This window comes from Pezoporus flaviventris, unplaced genomic scaffold, assembly GCF_033815535.1.
Source record: "Pezoporus flaviventris isolate CSIRO_AGI_PZ_B2104156 unplaced genomic scaffold, CSIRO_AGI_Pfla_v1 ptg000001l, whole genome shotgun sequence".
Taxonomy (NCBI): Eukaryota; Metazoa; Chordata; class Aves; order Psittaciformes; family Psittacidae; genus Pezoporus; species Pezoporus flaviventris.
The window spans coordinates 38,020,873-38,037,003 of NW_026892549.1; the positions used below are offsets into that span (position 1 = coordinate 38,020,873).

General features: G+C 41.5%; 1 protein-coding gene across 13 annotated transcripts in view; it reads left to right on the plus strand.

Annotated features, from left to right (window-relative positions):
• Nucleotides 1–645: 645 nt before the first annotated feature.
• Nucleotides 646–16,131, plus strand: part of B3GALT1 (beta-1,3-galactosyltransferase 1) — a 209,745-nt gene continuing 194,259 nt past the window's right edge. For 8 of the 13 annotated variants that reach the window (XR_009743241.1, XR_009743242.1, XR_009743245.1 and 5 more), the window contains exon 1: nt 646–832. The gene's annotated coding sequence lies outside the window, so the exon portion shown is untranslated. Of the gene's footprint in view, nt 838–16,131 lie in introns of all 13 variants that reach the window. The other 5 variants (XR_009743244.1, XR_009743246.1, XM_061452804.1 and 2 more) reach the window with 2 other exon arrangements.

Consider the following 16,131-nt stretch of genomic DNA (forward strand, 5'->3'; position numbering starts at 1 on the left):
GCACACTCACACCCACCCCGCACCGCGGCAGCCGGTCGGGACGCGGTCCCCTCCTGCCGCGGCGACGCCAAGGTCGGCGAGAGCCCCAGTCGCGGGGATGCTGCCGGCGGACACGGCTTCAGCTAGGCGGGATCCGGCCGGAAAAGAACCGCCTCTCCGCCTCCGTTCGTTTCATTTCTCCTTTAAACAAAGCGCCTCAGTGTGAAGTTCGACGCTCCTGCGCACGCGGGGGAAGGGCGATGCACGTTTTCCCACCTGACCGGCCGGCCCTCAGCCCCGCTCCCGTTTAGCGGAGCAACAGGGGCAGTGCGAGACCGGCTCAGCCGCAAGCGTTACCACTGCCAGCACCCACCGCCGGGGCTTGGAGCGCGACCCGGAGAGGCCGAGTCCGAGTCCGAGTCCGAGTCCCTGCCCCAGCCCCTCTCGGACCCGAGTCCGCTCAGCACAGCGACCCGTTCACCCCCACCCGCCGTCCCTCCGGGCTCACTCAGACGACTCTCACCCTCGGCCACCCCCTGCCTAGCGCGGCGCCCCCTCCCGGAAACAGCGCTGCCGCAGGGGCGAGCTCCCATTGGTCTCCTCTCGTCACACCTTCCCTCCTCCTCGGTGCTGAGCGGGCGGTGATTGGCTACTAGTCTTTGTCAGTCGGAGAGGGCGAACCCTGCCGGTGCACGGGCTGCGCGCTCGAGGGGCGGGTGCTGCTGCTGGGCGCCGCGGCGGCTGGTGCGGCTGCAGGCGGAGCAGTGATGCCGGCTGCAGGGCGGCGTTTGGCAGCGGGAGCCCAGCACGGAGCGGCGTGCGCCCAGGTGGGCGAGGGCGGCGAGCGTGGCCGGTAAGGTCCGTCCGCGGGGAGAAAGGTTCCGTGCGCGGCCGTTACACCTTGGGCTGATGGGGCTGGCAAAGCTGCGGGCGGCGGTACCGGCGCAGGCGGAGAAGCGGGCGGGCAGGATGCCCAGGGTGGGCGGCAGCGCTGGGCGGCGGTGGGCCGCAGCGGGCTGGGATCGCGGGCGGGCGCGGTCGTCCGCCACCCCTTACCGTGCTTTTCGGCGTGGCGGTCCCGGCCGTTCCCTGTCCTGGTCCCCGGGCAGGACTGGCGCCGCGGTTGGAACTTCGGTGCCGCCGACCGGTTGGCGGCGGCCGGCGGTGCCCGCGGGTGCCACGGCGGGGGGCGACACTACCTCTCCAGTCGGGTCTGGTGGAGCGGCTGCGGTACTGCCCCTTTCGCTCCTCCGTCACCTCGAGAAGGCTGCTCGGAGAGCGGGGCGGGGGCGCACCGCACGGTGCCGCTGGTGCGGGGCTGCCGGGGAGGTGCGGGTGGTCGCTGTGAAAGGCGGACGGCGCCGCGTCCCCGCGCCCATCCGGCGGGGTGCTGCGGTCCTGCCTTCCGCAGCGGGAGCTGAGGAGGGGGGCAGCCGGCGGGACGGCCCCGGCGGGTGCCGCTCTGCGCGGGGAGCGGCCTGGTGGCGGTGCTGCCGTCGGCACTGGGGTGAGCGGCGCGGCGCGGTGGGGCCGTGCGGTCGCCTTTCCCCCGCGGAGGGGTCTTACTCTACCGACCGTGGTCCCGGGCGCTCAGCTGGGCGATTCACGCGCGGCGGAGCTGATGGAGGTAGTGGTGGTCTTGTGGCCGCAGACCGTTACCTGAAGTTAGAACAGTTCAAAGAAAAGTTATGCTAAAGTAAGCGTAACGGTGACGGTTGGTACGTGACCACTGGCTGTTGAGACGGAGGAATTCCAAAGTTGAAATCCCACTTATCCCTGTGCACTCTTTTTCATTGTTCTTCAACCTGCTATACTTTCAGTGATAGGAGAGAATATTGGAAGGCTTTGAAGTGTTGTCAAATCTTTTCATTTAGAAAAAATAGAGAGCTTTTGCGTGCTCTTTATAAGCGTTAATGTAAACATTCAGAATCTTGATTGTATAACATTTTAAGGAATTGTTAGGATGCTGCCAGACTTTCTAATGATGGACCTGATCCTTCAGTCGTGGAAACGGAGAAGAGTTTTGATACTGATTCAGTAGGAAGCAAGGCAGCATCCACAATGAACGGTTGAAGAGAAAATTGTTTGTTATATCTTGATAATTTTGCATGCTATGGTTTGGACATATTAAACATTAAAAACATTGTCTGCAGGAAAGAAGAGCATCCAGTTTGATTCAGTGTTTTGTTCTCTTGTAGCTGTAAGCTTTCATCCCTACTTTCTAGGAACGTATTGATTTGGTTCTCTCTTGTTTCAGAGTATTCTGATACGTTAATTAAGTTATAAAGATGCATTCAATCACGTGATGCATAACTTGCTTTCAGAATTTTTTAAAATCATGCGGTAGGTGGCAAGGATGAATGACCAGTGCGAGCACCGCTGTTACAAATACACACTGTGCTTTGAAGAGCTGAAGCCCAGTTTTACAGCTGAGAGGGAGGCGCTAGGAAGTGTAAAAGCTGGAGGTGTGGAATTTATAACTGGTACAGGTTGATATTGTTGCTTCTTGACAGAATGTAAATTCCTAATGAAATTTAAGTTTCTCATACGCAACCTGGATAGATCCAGATTCTGGATAGATCCAGCAAATGTAGTATTGGCTAACCACTTTTTCAGAAACCTCATTTAGTTCACTGGAATCAATGTCTTCAGAGTATTTTAGGTTCATTTAGGAAGCAGTCCTGATCCAAGTACATTGCAGATAGCCATGATGCAATGTCTGAGATGTGCTCAGTTATGCCAGTCTGCCTTATACCCCACTTGTGTTTTCCTTGTGTGCCTTCTTAGAAAACTAATTTTATTCGTGGTGGTTTTATAGCAAAGGCCAGTAGAATTTTTGCAAAGATTGCAGGCTGAAAGCACCAAGCCTCCCCCCCCCCCCCTTCCTTCTTGTGAGTGACACCACATTTTAATCTGAAAATCCCGGTTTTGAGTGGGAAAACTGTAGAATCTTCAGCGCATGAGGAGTCTTTAGTTATGATACTCATTTCACTGGGATTGTTCTTCAGGGGGACCTGCGTACAAGAGAATGTGTGCCACTGTATTTGCTACATAGCCTGTCTTTGTCTTAACTTTTTTTTTTCCCCAGAGTTCTTAAACATTTTCTAAAAAATCAAAATATTTCAATTGTATGTCCTCAGAAGGGTGCTCAATTCAGTGTTGATTTCTCTTTGTTAATTAGTGATCAACTTTTTTGGAGCAGGGATTGTCCCGCCAATAAAGTAAATATATATCTATTAACTATTTACTTATTAAAAATATTAATCACCTATAGACTTACTAATATTCATAATTATTGTCATTAAAAATATTCATACTCTAGTTAAAGCTAGAGGAAAATGCAGAAATTTCAGACGTGGTTAGCTTGCTTTTTATAGCTTTCTTCTATGTAGAAGAAAATGAGTCCATCTGTATGCCTCCCGACTAAAAGGAAAGTCACGAAAATAAAAATTTTGGTGCTTTTATAGTAGTATTTTTTAACAGGGAAGCACTGCTGTATGCAATACAATAAGAAACTGGGAACTGAAACAGTCCTGTCACATTCTTCAACCTGCTGCCTATATAGTTGCTTAGATAGAGATACTAAAATATTATTGATGTAATTTGCCATGAGTAGTAGGAAAATGATTTCTTTTGATACACTAGGGAAAACAAGTGGCATGCTTTTTTATATATAAGTATGTGTGTACGTTTAGTTGAACCCCTGAAGAGTTGCAGAGATCACAGAAAAGATGAATGAATGAATGATGTATCTCCTAGTCATATTGGATCATGAAAATGGTACACTGATCTTTTTGAAAAAGCTATTGCTGTTTTTGAGCTGCAGTTAAAAGACTGACTCGTAGCTGTTAGCATGGTCTCCAGCAAACACAGTGACTGTAAACGCTGATGTATGGAAGCTTTGCAGAATTCCAGAAAAACAAGTATAAAATGCCTCCACATCCAAGGGTTCCCTTTTCTACTTACTCACAGGCTTCAAGTGTCTCCTCTCTGCTGCTGCCTAACACTGCCATAGGCATATGTGAATGACCAAGATAGCTGTTCTTCAGCTCTTGTGTCTCTTGTGAATGCTTTCCAAGTAAGTTAACAAAAGATGGTCTTAAACAGGACATAGGAATTCAGCTCCTGATGCTGAGGACACAGCTCTTCAACAGCGTAACAGAGGGAGAGAGGTGAATGAAGATGGGCAAGTTGTTCTTTGACTGATAGGCAGACAGGCATAAATTTTGGCGGCGCTGTGCAGACTGGAGATGTGTTGATGGCCGAGATCAGCTTTCTAGAGCTCATCCAGGAGAAAGAAAGGATGTTCAGGAATCTCTCTATGCCCTGGAGTGGCTTGTAGTCTAGTATTAATACAGAGATAAATCAAGGTGTGATAATGAATTATAAATTTCATTTATGAGCACACCCCTCCTCTTGTATCATTACCTAAAATGTAAAATGCTCAGTATTTTGCAGGTTTAGTGGGGCCCGGACACTGTTAAAACCTTCCTGCATTCTGATTTTGTAGCTCTCGATTTAACCTCTCAAACAAATGGGAGTCATCTAAATATCTGCTATAGTTACTGTACTTTTTTATTCCCTTTAGAATTGAAATGTGTAATTTAACATATAATGTATCACAACATACATTCATGAAGTACGTAAGTGTACATTCTTTCCTTCTGACTAGCAAGAAGTTACCAAATACTGGAGAGGAAGCTAATGGTTAAGAGTGAAGTGGATAAGAATATGCTATGCAGCTGAGACCACATGAGAATTATGTTGAGCTATATTATTAATTTCTTTGGAGCATTGCCAGCATACCTTATTCTTTTGCAGAAGGTGTTCTGTATTATCAGAAGCCTCAAAGCATCTCAGTTATATGCCCATCTCATGTATAAATACTTATCCTAGAAGAGAAGGGCAGAGAATACCTTGCAGATACTGACTTCTGCATTCATATTTTTTAAGACTGCCCTCTGTGTAACAGTAAACTAACTCTTGCCGTCTTTTGAGACGTGGTATGGTAAAAATGTATGCCTAGCCTTCTTTCCCTTCAAGCTGTTCTGCAGCTCTGCTGTTTGAGGAGCTGATGTTTGTTGCTTTTGTCCCTCAGCAGGTGGCTACATTTTCACTGAAATAGCAGATCCTGCTGTGGAACATCATCTGTGGCTTTGTGGGGGTCGCCCTAGCTGGAGTAATTCAAATATTTCCTCCTGGGTCTGAGCCTTATTTTTGTTTAAAGATATATTACTAATTTATTGCTTAATATATGATATTGTAATTTAGTATTTATAATGAAGGTCTGCTACTACTCAAAACCTGTGGCTTTCACAGCAGATAAGAAGCAGGGATGTAACCTTTTTTGTGCATTTGTGATGTTTGAGTTTTTGTGTGTTTTTTGTTGGGTTTTTTGTTGTTTCTTTTGTTTGTGGCTTTTTTTTTGTTTGTTTGGTTGGTTTTGAGATTTTTTTTTTCTTTTTTTTTTTTTTTTTAACTCTCCAGAGCTTACCAGAAGAAATCGGAGAAAAAACTGAAATTAAGAATATCAGAAAAACTCTCTTGGGTCATACCAGTGGCCTTCATACGCAGGGTTTGGTGTCCAACAGTGACATTAAGGGATACTATTTAGAGGCTTTAGGTAAACCTAGCCACTTTATGTATCTATTCCCTTGTATTCTTCCCTCATGCTTAGTTTTGACATTAGGGATGGTAGGTATATATCAGGCTCAGTGTTTTTAGAGCCCATTTGTGGAACTGCCAACCAAGAACTTGCCTTTTTCAAACTTGCTGATGCTCATTGCCTTCACAACCTCCTGTGGTGGTAAGTTCCAGAAGCTTACTACTAGCTTTGTAAAGAAGCACTTTAATCTTTTATAAACTAATGCCTTACTAGCTTTGTCAAATACCCCTCAGATCTATTACTGGAGGGCAAAGCAAGCAAAAGTTCTACATTAGTTTATTTACCACCTTCATGATTTGATTGATCATATCTTGCTTCAGCCTTCTCTCCAACTGAAGAGCCTCCTTAGTCTCTTTTTTCTGAGGCAGGCACTCCATCCTCCTGATGATTTGTTTGCCCTTCTCTGACTAGAATCTGTTATTGAGATGCAGAGACCAGAACTTCAGACCACAATTGTATAAATGTGCTCTGTTTTGTTCTTGGTGCCTTTCCTCATGATGCCCAATATTTTGCTGGGTGTTTTTGATTGCTGTTGAAGATAAAACTGTTTATTCCAGGGGTCTGTCTATAATGACTCCTAAATCTCTTCTCTGAGTCATTTGTCAGGATGGTGTGTACTTGTTTTAGAGTATTTTTCAGTAGATATATTAGCTGACATATATCTGCATTGAAGTTAATTTGACATCTTTTTGTCCATTTTGAGTTTTGCGAGGTGTTTCTGGCATTCTTTGCTGTCAACATGGCATTAGTGCTGTGCTTGAAGTCAACCTAATGTCTTTGTCCTAATTTTGCTAAAAGGATCATTCCTTATCATTTTTTTCATGTGTGCATCTGAGAGGGATAAAAGCTTGGTGGCAGATCAGCCAAGGTGTTCATAATGTTAAAAATGGCTAGTACATAACATAGGTTTTGCTTTTTGCTGTTTCCTTTTGGTGTTTATTCTTGTTTGGTGGTTTGTTGTTTGTTTGTTTTTTTTTCTTTGGACCTCAGTACATAGGAGCTCAGAAGAATGCCAGGTTAAGGGTGTGTCCAGAAACCCAGACCAGATAAAAAAAAGAAAGAAAACTCTGACAGGTACCATTCATAGCACATAATCCAACTGCAGCAAATGGGAAATAAGAATGGTGGCATATGGTATTTGATCCACATTGATTGCTGTTAAAATTATGCTTAATTAAAACTAAAGAAGCTTTTAAAAATACCGAGTGCAAAGTGATGTGTACTCAAATAACTTTAATGCTTTCCTAGTCTCTCTACAGATTCACTACATAACAGTCTTAACTGGAATATCATCTAATTAATCACCTTCCATTTGTGAACTACATTCTGTAGTAACGTGAAAATAATAAGCAAAGCTTTTCCCCTCCTCCCTCTCAGAATCATCAGCCAAATTAGAGGTTAGGCTGGAAGCCCACCATATAGAACGGATTTCTTCATGTTCCTTGTTCAAAACCACGCTAGTAATTTGATATTCAGAGCATGTCACTTAGAAGAGCTGCTGCATTGCAAACAGCACTGAGAGTAAGATTTAAAAGAACATTAGAAATGTATTATTAGTGTGCTGCATAATTACTTGGTGATACTTTGTGACTTCAGCAGTGTGTCTGTGATGGTCCTGTCTTCCTTTCTCCTAGTCACAGTGACTCTGTCCTTCTTAACCCTTTGCAGAACCACTTCTTTGCACATTAATCTGGCAAAAGACAATTCCTCCCCACTGGCCACTGGTTTAAAAAAATAACCAACCGACCGAAACACTTTCTGCCATCTTGAATCTGCTTCACAGAGGACCATGTGAAGAAAGATACAAGGGAGGGTGTAAAACTATGAAGGTAAATGCAAGAAAAAAGCAAGATGGTTGAAAGCCAGCAGTTAGATTGCCTTATGTGCTTGTCAGCCCCCAGCCTGAAGTGCTGTTCTTTTTCTTAATTTATTGTTGCTAAAGTACTTAGCAAAAGTACATGCCTGTTTTAGAAGTCAACCTATTGCTTTGTTAATTTAAATATTTAGCTTAAAGAATTATATTTACATCCTCTGAAGGAAGGCCCCAGCTGATCTACTGTCTACTGATGAGGTCATCTGCTTGTAAATACCGACTGTAGTTATTTGCAGCAATAGGATGCTTCTGTTCAGTTTGTTTTGCAGTAACACGATCCACCAAAACAGCCTTCTCAAGGTAGCATGTATTCCAGTGTGTAACAAATATAATATTTCAACTATGTGTATTTAGTAATGGGTGGTTTAAAGTCAGCTTCCTGATGTATTTAATGGGTGCTGTTTACCAGAATTTGCAGTAACCAAAGACAAGGCAGTTGTTTGCCACAGGGAAAGGTTTTAGTGTATTCCCTTTGCATGGTGTGCTTGAAACTTGCCTGGTGCTAGTTCGTGACAAACGTGTTTTATGTACAGTAGCTGCAAAGCCATGGTTGGCTTTCTGTTGGCCGATGCAACTCAAGATTAGTTTTATGTGGAATAGTGAGTTCGTGGTAGCCTGCAAGGATGTCATGGATGAACATAAACGCTGTTAGTGTGTAGTCTACCCATTTTTTTTTCTCGTCATTATTTCTAGGCCGTGGTAATGGTAATTGATGAATCTGTGTTAATTTAGCAGCATACTGATGGAGCAGTGCCACTTGCACTGCTTATCTGCCTTAAACAGACTATCATCATAAAAAGTGGAACTTGTCTTCCGTTGTGTCATCGTGACAGTATCTTCTTGTTTTAAGATGTATGCAGTCATTCATCTAACATTTTTATAAGGTAATTCAGAATCATCAGCCAAATTTTTCCGGTGTACTTCCCTAGAAAAAATATTTTCATGTAGTCAGGATGGTACATGTAAAGGAAGCCATACAGCTGTGGGCATCCACAGAATAGTCTAAACCAGTGAATTTCTTCTATGTACCTTTTCTAAGATGACACTTCAAATTTCAAGAAATCATTCAGTTTGTCAGGCAGCTACTAAGTGTGGCATTAGTATGTTTATGGCATTGCACTGTAAAAATTTATTTTTACAAAGGTTTATTTCAAGGTTTCAGAATTTTCAAGACTTTTCTGTGTAGAAAAAGAAAACATTTTTCTTAACTTTTAGACTCTGTGGAAAACCCACTAGTTTTTCTTTTTGCCAAGCTTTCAAGTAAGCTAGGGTGTTTGCTAAAAGGCCTCAGAAAAGGTGTCTTATTTCAAATGTAATCATAAACCAAATTCTGCTATATGTAGTTCACGACTGCATTTGCTTAAAATAAGCTAGAAAGTAACATAGCACTTCTAAAAGTTGGCTGAAAGGTTCAAATGCATTAGCATAGCTGATCATTACAGGTTTTCATTACATGAATTAAGCTTCAGAGGAAAGTTCCTCACCAAGATAGTGTCAGCTAGGTCGGGGTGAGTCTGATGTTTCAAGTCTACATGTATTTGCTCGGTATTCACCTCTGTCCTATCAGTTTGTTAAAGAGCACTTCATGACTTCTGCTCTGTAATACCTACTGCACAAATATTTTGCTATGTTGTAGCTCAGGTGAAAAAATATTTTGCAAACTGAAGAGACTTCTCTACTTGCTAGAAATTTTCAAGTGGGGATTTCAGATTACTGTTTAAAGTCAGACATTCCCATTGATAAATCAGGGGTAGAAATAAAGGTCTGAAATAGAATTTGAGTATCCAATCTGCTACTGATGTTGCAAATTAGATCATATTAAACATTTCACATGGAAAAAATACTGCTGCTGAGATAAAATTGTTTTATTCATATATTCTATCTAGTTTATGAAATTAGAACTCAATGGGAGTAGAATTCAACACATTATGGCCTAGTTACAAGTGAGGAGGAGATACCGAAATACCATATTATGGGTAGTATCTTACTCAGAATATCTCTCTGGAATATTCTATGTTTGGAATATTCTGTAATATCTGAAAAACCTTGATAGGTGTGAGTATGGGCAAAAAAAGTTTGCATAGAGGCATCAAACACACACAAAAAATACTTAAACTAAGAACTAGCTTCTAGGAGTTCTGGTTATTCAGCAATGCCCTCACTTAAGAGGGAAATGAATTTCTGTTGTTTTACTGGCATAAATTCTAAACATAGGCAGCTCTGAAAAGTTTCAAGCTATGATGTTTGCTGTGAATTGTTTTTCGTTTGTACAGAAGAAACAGTAATTCTTCCTCTGTAAAATTTGGCATTGGTATCACCTGAAGGCTTCTGCAGAGTGAATTTGGTATTGCATCTCACATTGTAAAGCTGCTCTTTGTCGTCTAACACAATTTGACCGTGTTGTAATCTTATGAATGGTCATGACAAAAGTAGGTGGCAAGAGAATTTGCTTAAAAAAAAAAAAGCCAAAACCTTGGCTGCAGGTTTTTGAAGAGGGAAGTCATGCCATAGCATCGGTTGTCCATTTCCAGACATTGTCATTTCAGTTTTCTGAAACAAAATTCATTAATTCTTTTTAGAAAGTGAAAAATAAAATGACATACTCAATAAAAATGGCACAGAAAATAACTAAGGCATAAGTAACTGGTTTTCCTCAGGAGGTGTTAATGCTTGTACTTAGGTATCAAGCCATAGGAAAGTGTGAGGATGTATTGGATGGTGCAGCAGAAGTAGTGCATTGTGTCACAGGGAGACCATTGCAGTAGGTTTTGGCTGGGTTTTGTTTACCCTGTAAAGACTTCTTAGAACAAAGCCACTGCACCTGGAGGTAGAAAACTTCCATGAGCCTCTGCTGTTGCTGCATTTCATCGCTGTTTTTTGACTGAGGTTTCTGACTGTTGATGGCTGGGTTATTGTAGATTATTATGGGTAGGTGTCATGAGACCACAAGCTTCCTTAGAGGCAGGCACCAAGGCATAGGAGTTGGAGCCTGGGCCAGCCCATACCCATTTTTTTTTTTATAACTTTCTATATTATTATATTAACCACAAAATCTGGGGAAGCCATGTGTAGTTAATGTGTTGTCGCAGCTGAGGTCACCTGGAAATCACCTCCTTCATAGTTTGAAAACTCTGAGAAAGGAAAATTTCTTTATAACCCAGTAAAAGTAAGCAACATGTAAGTGCTAATGGAACTTGTCTTTATAAAGTATGTCCCTGTTTTCTATGTGGTCACTCATCCAAATTACTGCAAGCTTTCATTTCACTGTGAGATACTTGTTTGAGGTGACTGCCCTGTAGTGAGACTTTTGATGTGAGCAAACAGGTGAATTATGTTTGAGCAAGTCCTATGCACTTTGTACAGTTGTACTTTGTACAGTTGTCAGTGAAATGAAATCTTGGACCTGTTGTAATTTTTGTGTAAGACTTTTTGCGCTCAGGTGGTTTTGACTTTGCATGTTATGTGATATTTTTGAACTTGGGGTCTGCATTATCTGTAATTATTATCAATGCAGTTCTTTCTAGCAAGACATCAGCAAGGGTTCCGTATGGTTTTCCAATTTTCATAGATCTACCCAAACTTTCTTAAAATCTATTTTGCCTGTCTTTCAAACTCTACCAGTTTTTACGTTGTTGGGCCAATATGACCTATAAGCAAGGTTCCGTTTACACAACGTGAGGTTGTTTGAAAGTAATTTTTAATCACAGTTTCAACAACATGGCTTCAAGCAGCTGTTACATGCTTATATGTTTTAAAAGGTGTTTTGTAATTCTCTTTAAGATACAGGATGTGTGCACAAACAGAAAGAAGTGTTGACTTTAAACATTAACTGAATAGAAAGAATAGTAATTAATACTGTTAGTTTTAGTATTACATTACAAATGCTTTTAGTAGTACTTTTGTCTTTGAGTCTTTGAGACTGAGTTATCTGTAGAACCAGAAGATTCTATGCTGTGTAGCAGAAACATGCTGTCAGTTTTGGCTCCCAGACTTCCTGTTGCACTGAGCACCAGAGCAGATTTACTTAGGCTAGAGATGATCAAGAGCAGGAGTCCTGGCTGTAAGTGGCGGACCACTTTCCAAGTTGCATGCTGACCACTGCATGCTCAAACCAATTGATCCCAACCACTGGAGAGCAGTTGGGAGAGCCAGATGAGATCTGCTGGGTCTGAAGGAGCTCTGAGACAAGGCCATACATGTGTATGTGGTGGCACTTGTGTTTATTGGATGGGTGAAGCTCAAGGGTACTACAGTTTGGTCTTCTAGGAGCCAAGTGGCATAAGCCAAATCTGTGTTGGTGCTGAGGATGCTACGGAATCAAGTAGCGGTTAACTGGCTTCCTGACAGCTTGTTTCCCTTGCAAAGTGGGAACTTCATGTAGGGCCTGGCCTAACATTTCCACAGTGGTAGTAAAAATGCTGATCAGAACTTTAACTTTTCTCAGTTCAAAAATCCTTCTATATATGCAATACGTACATATTTATTTATGCATGCCTAAATTGTTAATTCATTATGTTGTCCTGTAAATTCTGCAACCTCTTTAGTTTAGTTTTGTACATGTTATCCTTATGTGCCAGGATTGCATAACCCACTGGATTACATTTTTGCCTGATTTGCCAAGAAGGGTATAGTTTAAAACCAGGTAGCTCTGCTTTGTTATCTGATGGATTGTTTCCACAGAGAAACAATAAAATATATATTTTTTTTTTTTACTTTTGTATATTTTCCTTGTTGAAAAATAAAATCATGTAAAACTTTTGAAGGTGATGACCATGTCTTTCATATGTAAAAAAATACAAATAGTTGTACTCTGTTTCTTTTGCTATGTAGTGACTTGATAAGAATATAGTTAATAGTAGATGGATAAGAATGCCCAAGTTAGAGACTAGGTTCTTTCATGGAATATTAAAATTTATGTGATCATTCTTCTCTGTCTCAAAAGACAAAGATTTACAGGTTTTGAACAGTACTGAAAGAACCATGGAGATGATGTGGGGTTTAGAAAATCTGTAGTGAAACCCAGACTGGTTCAATTGAGGACTTGAAAGTGGAAAACCACTTTCTTTTTACTAGTAAAACTTATGCTAAACATTCTTCAGTGAGATACAGTGACATGCTTAAAGACAAATAGATTTTTCTAGATGTATGAGTAATAGAGCTATATATTGTAATGAAAATTCAGGAGGTGTTTCCTGTGGAGCATAGCACTAATATTTCAGGTATAACCAATACGGAACTGATTAAATGGTGTTGGGATGTTGGGACTGGTCTTGTTCAACATCTTTGTTGCTGACATGGACAGTGGGATTGAGTGCGCCCTCGGCAAGTTTGCCGATGACACCAAGCTGTGTGGTTCAGTTGATACGCTGGAGGGAAGGAATGCCATCCAGAGGGACCTTGACACGCTTGTGAGGTGGGCTGATGCCAACCTCATGAAGTTTAACCATGCCAAGTGCAAGGTCCTACACCTGGGTAGGAGCAATCCCAGGCACAGCTACAGGTTGGGCAGAGAAGAGATTCAGAGCAGCCCTGCGGAGAAGGACCTGGGGGTGTTGGTTGATGAGAAACTGAACATGAGCCGGCTTCAGTGTGCACTTGCAGCCCAGAAAGCCAACCGTATCCTGGGCTGCATCAAAAGGAGCGTGACCAGCAGGTCAAAGGAGGTGATCCTGCCCCTCTACTCTGCTCTCGTGAGACCTCACCTGGAGTATTGTGTGCAGTTCTGGTGTCCTCAACATCAAAAGGACATGGAACTGTTGGACAAGTCCAGAGGAGGGCCACGAGGATGATCAGGGGACTGGAGCACCTCCCGTATGAAGAAAGGCTGAGGAAGTTGGGGCTGTTCAGCCTGGAGAAGAGAAGGCTGCATGGAGACCTTATAGCAGCCTTCCAGTATCTGAAGGGGGCCTATAGGGATGCTGGGGAGGGACTCTTCATTAGGGACTGTAGTGATAGGACAAGGGGTAACGGGTTCTAACTTAAACAGGGGAAGTTTAGATTGGGTATAAGGAAGAAATTCTTTCCTGTTAGGGTGGTGAGGCACTGGAATGGGTTGCCCAGGGAAGTAGTGAATGCTCCATCCCTGGCGGCGTTCAAGGCCAGGTTGGAGAGAGCCTTGGGTGACATGGTTTAGTGTGAGGTGTCCCTGCACATGGCAGGGGGTTGGAACTAGATGATCTTAAGGTCCTTTCCAACCGTAACTATTCTATGATTCTAAATTGCTTTACAAGGAAAAGTTGGTACCATGGTAGCAAGGAGTACTACAGGCTAACACTGCCTCTATCTGAAGATGTATTGTTTTGTGGCAATGAAATATTATTATAACCTTGTGCACCTCTAGAGAAGAACTTCAGCTGTAGCTCTCTGGAGTTATTCTTCAAACAGTATTATTATTCTGCCTAAATAATATTTATCCAAAGAACAGCTACAATAAACAAACACAAGAATGAAATGGCTATGTTCAATGTTAACAAATGCATAGAAGGCAGGCTAATATGTAAATATGTAGATAGAAATAAAATAATAAGTAAAAATAATTGATTGCCAGGTGAGTTTTGCATTGAAGTTCTTATCCAAATCCCACTGGACTAACTAAAAGTGATCTCTAAGACCTCAATTAATTTCAGTCAACCTTGAGCCTTTTACACTCTTCCATGAGAGGAAAAAGTCAGGACTGCCCTGAATTCCAGTGAATTCAGTTTTCAGGATTTAGGTAGCTAATACACCTTCAGTGCGTTGTAGCAGCCTCTTCCTGAACGTAGTGTTGTGGGACTTTGTAGTTTCCTTTTCCATAAAAACTGCAACCTGCAGGTTCATCAGGATAGTATCTGTTCTGTTTCATAATGTTTGTTTTATCAGGGCTTAGGAGGACTTAGCTTTTGTGGTATTTGTTTACTGTCAGTAATACCTTGCTCAATTCTTGCACTGTATTTGGTCTGGAAATAATGAGAGAGATAAACCAGTGAAAACTATGTGAGTTTGAGCTAGAAATTTATGTTGGGAGCATAGTTATTATTAAAGTTGACATGCATTTTAAGGTTTTAAAGGAGTTTTGAATTCTCAGAGGAAAGGGAACTTTGTGTTGTTCATTCAGTCAGGATTTTTGACAGTAGTCTCTTCTCCATTTAATGTTTGAGATACATAGCTTTCATTGATATTAAGGGGAGTTTTGAATGTATATCCAAGAGACAGAACAATTTGATATTCAATAAAGTGAGAGATGATGGGAAAGATCAGATGAATAATATTTTTCTAACTTATATTAAGATTTTCTTTTGCAGAAAAAAGTTTTATTTATTTCACTTTTTATTTACTTAATATTTAATTTATTTATTTTACTATCTTTTACTTAACATAAGTTTAAAAAATTGCATTTTTAAAAATGGACCAGCAAGTTCAATTAAAAAATGGTATGCTCTGTTTTACAAGGATGGTTTGAGAATTCCTTATATGTTATTTTTTTTCTCTGAGTGTAAACTATGAAAAACTATTTTTCAGTTTTTCCTTTCTGATCCAACTTTTTTTCATACATAGGAAGACATGCCATACACATAGAGGGCTTTGTTCCTTTCAAATATACACCTTTTTCATCATTTAGGGAGTTAGTATAACCCAGTTATTTTTTGTTATGAGGAAGTACAGAACTGTACTAAAAGGCCTTATGTAGAATTTTTTTCAGCCTGTTACTCACTTAAAAGACTATTCACCTTCCCCTCTCTTCTTGGTATATTATGCCTTGTGTACTGGTATGGAAATTGTTCTTTTGATTATGTCATTAATATATTTACAGATGACCTGACCTTGCAGACCTAAAGCACATAAAGCTCACAGAAAAGTCAATAGGATGTTTGTTTGTGAAATGAGAATCTTGCTGAACTTAAGACTGTACTGCTAATAAAACTTTGCATCAGTCAAGTTGGTATTATGCATCAATATCATACCAACTACACCATATTGAACTCTCTTACGGGAATGCATTTTGAACTCCAGTGTTTACACAGTGCAGAAGTGATGAATACGTAGCTCTAATGGAAATGCCATTTTTTGGTGCCAGGTAGTTAGTTACCCAGTGACACTGAAGATGATTTCTTTGGTTGAGGAATTGGGCATGTCATTGAGCAGTGTTCTGAGTAGGATTCATTTCAATGGCATTTTATTCAATCAGCTAGTTTCTGTATAATGTGCAACTTCTGGTGGCAGAGACATATGACTTCTTACAAAATGCATGTCTACTTGATGAAGTCAGATGGTCTCCAGGACCCTACTCTAGGGCCATGTCAAAACTTGGCATAAACTTGTATGTGAATTTCATTTGCAATTTTTTTCAGGGTCAGTTTCACTAGAAGGAAATCATTGAGGAAGATTCTTAATGTGTAGCTGCTTGCTAGACATGCTGTACTTTTTGTCACAGAGGTATTGGTTAAAAGAGGTGTTGTTTATTGTCTTTTCCTGTCCTCCTGAAAGGAGAGATTTCATTCCCTCTAAAGCTTTGTAACAGTTGAGAGATAGATAGAATTTCCAAAATTGAAAATGTAGGTCTGCTTTGCTTTTACTCTTTGCTGTTTAAATTGCTGTTGTCTGTAGCTAGCTAACAGGTGCTGTTGTCTGTCCTGGA